Raw genomic sequence first — 8117 nt, forward strand, 5'->3', positions numbered from 1 at the left:
TAATGACTTTTATCTTACTTGAAATGACTAACTTCCAAATTCCTAAATTTAAACTTAATCCTAAATACAAAATAAATCTAAGATCTCTAGTAATTTACATGTTTAGTGTACAATAGTGAATAAGTTTAAGAGCAAATAATGGGTTAATATCTTTTCTTTTCAAGAGCAAAATTTCTTGAACACATCTATAAGTACTGAGCATTTCTTAGCATCAACTTTTGCCTTCTCCTGCCCAAACCAAATGATCTCGCTTAGGCTGTTTAAGGTGCCTGAAAACCTTCTACTTGCACATTCCGGTTTCAACCTCATGGTTTACTACTAGCAGCTTTCTATGCTCTCAAATTTGTTACTTCATTAACCTCATACTTGGTTTTCGAACTTCTCTGCAATTATTCTTTTTCTGAGAAAGCATCCACTTCCCCACCTCAACTCTTGAAAGACTCAAGAAAGTTTTCATGAATCCTCCATTAATATTTTTCATATAAATGCCATGTCCTTCCAACTAACTACTCCTTAAATGAATGTCTTGTCTTTAGATTCCTCAATCTCCAGTTCTCCTTCCTCTGGGCAGGTCACATTTTATTAATAACCATCTTAAAATGGAGGATTCACTTGAATACAACACTCTTAAGATTCATGTAAAACAGAGTGGATTGTGTTTCACGATCTGGATGCTATGCTTGTCTTAATGCAAAATAAGAATACAATTAGCTTTTTATCTGCCACTTCTCCAGCAGGACTTTTTATAAAGACTGTGATCGACTAAAGCCTCCATTCACCTGCTAGCCAAACCTGCCCTCTTCATTCAGGAAATATTTACTGAATATCTACTACGTACCATGAAATAAAATTACTTCAACTAAAAAAAAAGGGTATTGTTTGTACTTACTGACTGCCTGAGCATAATAAATATCTTTCAAACAATATATATGCTAACTTCTCCTAACCAAAGGACATGTAAACCAGTATTAACGTAGACAGGGAGCAGTGCTTAGCTTCAGTAAGATGATATTATCTATTCCCAGCAGCACTTGGAATAGTGCCTAATACCCAGCAGGTATTTAAATATTTGTTTTTCTTCCCTGCACAAAAGATGAACCTTCACATTGTACCTTCCTTATATAGCCAGAAGTGACTCCACATCACACATATTCCTAATGAAGAGAAAATTCCAACATGCAATATAACTGGTAATATGTCACTTTGATTGTGAGGGAATGGTTCATTTCCAATGGATCTAAAAATCTGAGTCACTACATACATTTTTATCTGCCATGTTTGCCCGCAAATTCACTTATTACTTTGTGTTTCCCACTGATTGTAAATTGCCTATGGCCGCTAGGTACCAGGGCTTTTTTTCCCAAGGCTGCCCCCAGTCACGCAGTCATCACCTAACCAGAAGTACAAAAGTGTCACAAACTGAGTATGCCACAAAATTTTCCCTTCGATGGTAAATAACATCCCACATTTCTTGATGTTAACAGAATTCTGGTTCTTTTTTTCCTCTAACTTAAGTACTAGTATAAACAACAAAAGGTTGGTAAAAATAACTAGCTCCCAAGGCTGCTGATGAGATCCTTACAGCATTCTCTTCTCCAATCCTGTCCCTTCCCTACCCTCTCTGAAGTCCAGAATTGAGATGACCACTGACTTATAAAATCCTTGAGCAGGAACACGTATCTTGGCACTGGAAAATGAAGTGACATGATAAAAAACCCACTTCCAGAACCAGCACATATGTACAGTGGCCAAACCTGCTGCATTAACACTGAGGGTAGGGCCCTGCTCAAATTTAGAGGCAGCTGCCTGGCACCTCTGGAGAATAGCACTTTTCCTCTAGATATCCTAAGCACACTCAAACTCTGATTATTCCAAAGAATGAAAGAGGCACCAAATCTTGCTCAACCAAAAGCAATGTAGCAAGATGGTAAGATTCCCAGTTATAGCTGAGTGACCTCAGGCAAGTCCTTCCCTAAGCTTCACTTATATTCTAAAGGAAAATAATACTATTTGTGGAAAGATCCTTGTGATGGTTAAATGACATCTTGCACTGGAAGGGCCACAGTAGCCCAGTGTCAGCGTTCTCGCCTGCCATACCGCAGATCTGGGTTCGATTCCCGGTGTCTGCCCATACAAAAAAAAAAAAAAAATATATATATATATATATATACACACACACACACACACACACACACACATATATAATGTATCTAAAATTCCTAGAATAATGCCTTGCAAACAGTCAACTCTTAAAAGTTAGCTCTCATGACTACAAATTGGGCCTCCAGACGGCGCGTGATTAAAAGAGCTGACACAGCCAAGGGAAGAAGTTCCTCGTAAGTGACCGTAACCCATGTATTCCTATAGACACTCTTTTCCATTATTTTCACCCTTCCAAGCGTATCTGGAAAGACGCGCGACCCACCCCAGGCCTCCCAAACTCCCTGTCCTCTCTCTCAAGAACCCAGGCCCCCTGCATTCCGGCGGAACCGGTGTCAGGGCACTTGCGGCCCCAAACACCACCCCGACCCCGCACAGTCCGCCCACCCTGCCACCCGGCCGCGGACCCCTTTCTTTCTGCACCTTCCCCTCCCCCAACACTAGGCTTCGCCTGGCCTCCTCCTCTCTACCCTGGCCCCTCCCCCTACCACAACCCCCTTCCCAAGGCCCCCAAGGCCCCTCTGGCCCCACCCGCCCGGCACCAGGAGGTTCGAAAGAGGCCTTCCCAACGCCTCCTCGCCCCCATCTCCGGCGACCATACCGGGTTGCTGAGGCCGCTGCCTTCGCCTTCCCGCGGGTCTTCGCTGGCAGCGTCAGAGCGAGGCTGCCCCTGCCCCTGCTGCCAGGCTCCGAGGCGTCAGAATTCGGTCACGACCGGCACGGCTGCTCTCGGCCGCCGCCGCACCTCGCTCGCTCGCTCTCTCGCGCGGACGGGGCCAATCACACAGACCCAAAAAGCCTAGCGCGAGCTTGGGCGCAGTACGTGGCAGGTGGGGGAATAAGAGGGCGGGACAAGAAAAAATCTGCCCTCTCGCCCCGCCTCAGTGCCAGCGTTCTAGGACGCATGCGCAAAGGCGTGGGCGTGGGGCTGGATACAACCGTGGTCGCGTCTGCCTAAGGGTCACTATCTTCTCACTGGGTGACTTAGAGGGTTGGAAGTGTGAACAGAACGGAGGCACGCATGCGCGGGGCGTGACCAGGCACTTCCGGTTTTCCTCAAATCAAGTCTTTTCCGGTTCTTCTCCCTGGGCGGTACGGCAGTTGCAGTTCTGGACTTTTTTTAAACAGCCAGCTGAAATTTTTCCAAATTTGGCTGTTTTTGTTCTTTTGACCATTGTGGTGCTCGTAGTCACATCTCGAAAAAACTAACCTTTTTCCCGCGTTCATTCCACGCATCCATTCATTCATTCTTACTGGGCGCCTACTCTTTGCCATGTATTGGTTTATAGATGAATCAGTTTGTGAGCAAGGAGTTTACAATTCAACAGAGTAGACCAACAACGTTTACAAGACAGGACAAAACTATAAATGAAGTGCTAGGAGATAAAGACTCTCTATGGTTTCCTGAAGTCTTTTTGGAGTATGACATTTGAGCGTGTCCACATCCCCTTCTTCACTTTAAGCATTTGTTTTGCTTAAGACAAGGTACTTGTCTCATATTGAATCCTAAGTGTTTCGGGTCAAGTGGTAACCGTGAGGATAGGGCCCTGCTATTTTAGGAAGGGACATGCTATTTTAAAAGTTACGAACTGCGTTGCCTTCTAAGGTGAAACTAAGCAAATACTTAAAGCATTTCCAACTTAATCCTGTCCCGTGGATATTCCTGAAGGACCTGAGGTAAAGTAAATTCAGGTGCCTCAGGGTGAAAGTTAGTTCTTTTAGTACTGTAAATATTTTGATCTCTTTGAAGTTATGTCTGAAAATTCTGTTTGAGTGAAACGTGTAAGTTTAGAATGCTTTTTACCTCTGAGTGTTCGTGTATTTCAACACGATTTTGAGTATTGCTCTCTGACAGTTGCACAATTGCAGGTGGCATCAAAAAGTTCCTGATTTTCTCCAGAGACTTCTTCATTGCTTGTTTTTAAAAATTGGACAGTCTGCATTTGTAGAAATGTTCTGCTGTCCTATAATTTTTTGATATTTTGGGGGAGTTTTTGATATTTTGGGGGATAGTCTGGGATTAGGTAAAACCACACCTAATGAGCAGAGGTAAACTACCTGAAAGGAATGAATTCTACCACTGTCAATCTTCCTAATAAGAGGTCACACTATGGGGTGGGTGATAAAGATATGAACCTTGGCATGGAATGAGAAGGAAAAATTTCTTTAGACTCCTAGGACCAGGATACTGACTCAAGAGTCCTCGCACTGAGGAGATATAAGCTGTCCTCTACCAAACTATGGCCAGCTGAAGCTAGGAAGAGAGGCATCCATAGGGTGGCTTTGTAGAGGGACTGGGGTTTGTGGACTTTGAAAACAGTTTCAGATCCTCTGTGTTGTAATTCCTTTGTGCTTCATGCCCAAACCATTAGTAAAGTCTCATTTAATGTTAAAAACCTGCTCCCATTTACCACCATGGAAATTGAGGGAATAGGGTTGTTGTTATTTGGTAGGTCAAAGCAGAAGAAGGAACTACCCAGACAGAAGTGAGCTACAGGAGAGTAAAATAGCATTTTGGAGCCAATTGAAGGTTCAGGTTACACAGGACAAAAAGGACATCTGTGCAACATTAAAGCATTTCCCAAGGATTACTCAGAAATGTGTATTTTAAAGTTTTTAATGAAGGGCTTTATTATGGGTTCTGCATCATGCTGTTCACCTGGATATAGTTTTACAGTATTGTGATTGGCATGATGTCTGGAATATCTGAGTTGTATTTATATGTCATATGAGATCATGTATTGGGAAGTTGTCATGGTTAGGTTCATGTGTCAACTTAGCCAAGTGGTTGTACCTGTTTGTCTGTTGGGCAAGTGCTGGCCTATCTGTTGCGATGAGGACATTTCATAGAATTAAATCATGATCACATCAGCTGCATCCACAGCTGGTTACATTTGTAATCAGCCAGAGGGGAGTGTCTTCTGCAATGAGTAATGCTTAATCTGATCACTGGAAGCCTTCTAAGGAGGATTCAGAAGAGACAGGCTCTTCTGTCTCGGCTGGTGAGCCTCTCCTGTGGAGTTCGTCCAGCCCCTCCATTGAATCATCAGCTTCACAGCCTGCCCTGCGGATTTTGGACTCTGCGTTCCTGTGGTCATGTGAGACACTTTTATAAATTTTATATTTGCAAGTGTTCCCTATTGATTCTGTTTCTCTAAAGAACCCTAACTAATACAGAAGTATACATAATTATTATTTGATTTTGATATATTGTCCCAATTAGGTTAGAACGCCTTAAAAACAAACAATATCCAATGCATTTTTCATATTTCAGCTCAAGTACCAAACCATCCATGAAAACTTCAGTGATCTTTCCTGCTTCTGACCCTATTTATATAACAATTATCTTTCTAAAATTAATTTAGAAACATAATGAACAATCCTGAATTTTGTGTTTAGCATTTGCTTGGTTTTTTTTACATCTTGTTTGTAGTTTAGTTACGTGTATTTATGCTTAAGCAATGATATTCAATTTTATTTGTTTATGGACATTATGTAGATTATCATCTATATGCGGTTTCCTGTAACATAATTTTTATACACAATATTACGTTACTAAAATAATACATGTTGTTATATACAGTTGGAGTTTATTTTCACTACTGAATAATATTTCTTTAGGTGAGTATACTACAATGCTTTAAAATCTTTTCTCCCATCAAAGGATATTTGGGTTATTTCCAGTTTTTTACTGTATGTTGCTATGAATTTCTTGTATATGTCTCTTATGTAAGAGTTTTTGATCAGTTATATACCAATCAATGGATTGCTGAATGGTAGATTTTGCAATATTTAACTGTATAAGATAATGCCAACCACTGGTATTGTTAAGCCTTTTTATTTTGGGAGGCATAAATGGTTTCTTTTTGGGGTCTTAATCAAGATCATAAAGACCACAGTATAACCCTGACTTTGTGTACCAAACACTTGACAATTAGACGTTTAGTTCCTTGTGTTCTCTCATGGGATTGTCCTGTATCCTTATCTTTCTATGTTACAGTATCTGTAACAGTGATTGTATTTTCTCTGTCCCTCCCAGCACCTGTCATTTTACTGTATGAATAGTGAGCATTTAGTGAGTATCTGTTGAATCAATGAAATAGTTATTACTATTTCTGTAACATGCCCACAGATGATTATATAAGTCTCTGTATTTAGACTCCCCGTAAATACAGATGATTATGATAGAGTGATAACTTGAATTGAATCAGTTACCCTTACAAAGAACATAATTTCTCCCATTGTATATATAAACACTGATTTTAGTTAGTGCTGCCTTCTATTAGTAAAGCCAAAAGGACTAAGTTATAAGATTATCACTTATTAAGCAGTTATGACCACATTTATTGTAGATGATCATCAAACATGCCATTGAGAAGATTGTTCTAGGGACAGGTATTGTGTAAGTAATCACATTTTTAAACCATTGCTCTTCAGAAGACATCTTGCCCTCTTTTGTGTGGAGCCTGGAAAGGTACTGAGCTAGACTAAATTAACCCTCATGTTACCTGTCCTGTCTCATGTGGAGGTGAATTTAGTTTTAAATCAACATTAAGAATAGCCTTGAATCTGAAAGTACCACTTAATGCTATGTGAAAGTTGATACTATGTGAAGAAAGGAGGAGCAGTGTTAAAAGAAATATCTTTGACACTGACTGAAGCAAAAGGGGAAAAATGAAGCTCTGCAGTTCAAAAGATACTTTCCATGTTTCATGTGAAGCATGTGAAGAAGTGTTAAAGCTATACTATGATTTTGAAAGACAAAATCACTACTACTCACTCTTTTGCTCTGAAAGTCTGTATGGCTAGAATTTATATTGAAGGGGAAAAATGCTAAGAATTATAAAGAGGGATTCTCAGACTGGACAGGAATTGAGACAAAGACTACGAGGCTCATAAGCAAGTTTTGTAAGACCTTTATTTCACCATGTTCTTCTTTTAATAGTTACTAGCTATCATTTTGAAATTTTCAGTCATCTCAGCTACCTTCAGAGGAACCAAAGAAAGGATGTAAGTCCCTCCTGGGTGAGAATTTCAAAGAAGTTATGACCCTCCCAGAGAATTAGCTCTGTTGTAGCAGCAGTTGTCTAAATGAGAGAACTCCAAACAGAAGGAGAATCTCATATTGACCAAATACGGGCCACTTTGTCAGCTCAGCCTCACATCAGCTAGCTCAACATAAAGATCTGTTTCTGCAATCAGGAAAGGCTGCCATCCCCATGTAAAGATGATGGAGAAGGGAAAGGAATGATTGCCTTACTATGTACATTTGAATGAGTCATTCTTTTTTTTAAATATTTTAATTGATAAATCTTTACACACATACAGTTCATAAATGATGTACAGTGGCCCACAATATCATCACATAGTTGTGTATTCATCATTATGATCATTTTCAGGACATTTGCATCACTGCAGAAAAAGAAATAAAAAGAAAAACTCACACATCCCATACCCCTTGCCCCTCCCTCTCACTGACCATTAGTATTTCAATCTACCCAATTCATTTTACCCCTTACTCCCCCTATTATTTACTTTTTATCTATTTTTTTACTCATCTGTCTATATCCTGGATAAAAGGAGCATCAGACACAAGGTTTATATAATGACCTTGTAAAAGCTATAAAGTTATACAGCTGTCTTCAAGAATCAAGGCTACTGGAACACAGCTCAACTGTTTCAGGAACTTCCCTCCAGCCACTCCAATATACCATGAACTAAAAAGGGATATCTATATAATGTATAAAAATAACCTCCAGGATAACCTCTCAACTCTGTTTGAAATCTCTTAGCCACTGAAACTTTATTTTGTCTCATTTCTCTCTCCCCACCTTTTGGTCAAGAAGGCTTTCTCAATCCCATGATGCTGGGTCCCAGCTTATCCCAGGAGCTCTGTACCATGTTGCTGGGGAGATTTACACATCTGGGAGTCATGTCCCATGTAGTGGGGAGGACAA

At 40.4% G+C, this 8117-nt stretch overlaps 1 protein-coding gene across 4 annotated transcripts in view; it reads right to left on the reverse strand.

The window, feature by feature from the left end:
- The window catches only part of LOC143648466 (protein TFG), a 31338-nt gene extending 28223 nt beyond the window's left edge, over nt 1-3115 (reverse strand). Inside the window, exon 1 of one of the 4 annotated variants that reach the window (XM_077118583.1) lies at nt 2762-3115. The gene's annotated coding sequence lies outside the window, so the exon portion shown is untranslated. The remainder of the gene's footprint in view (nt 1-2761) is intronic. The other 3 variants (XM_077118580.1, XM_077118581.1, XM_077118579.1) reach the window with 3 other exon arrangements.
- Nucleotides 3116-8117: the final 5002 nt, after the last annotated feature.

This window comes from Tamandua tetradactyla, chromosome 10, assembly GCF_023851605.1.
Source record: "Tamandua tetradactyla isolate mTamTet1 chromosome 10, mTamTet1.pri, whole genome shotgun sequence".
In the NCBI taxonomy this organism is placed as follows: Eukaryota; Metazoa; Chordata; class Mammalia; order Pilosa; family Myrmecophagidae; genus Tamandua; species Tamandua tetradactyla.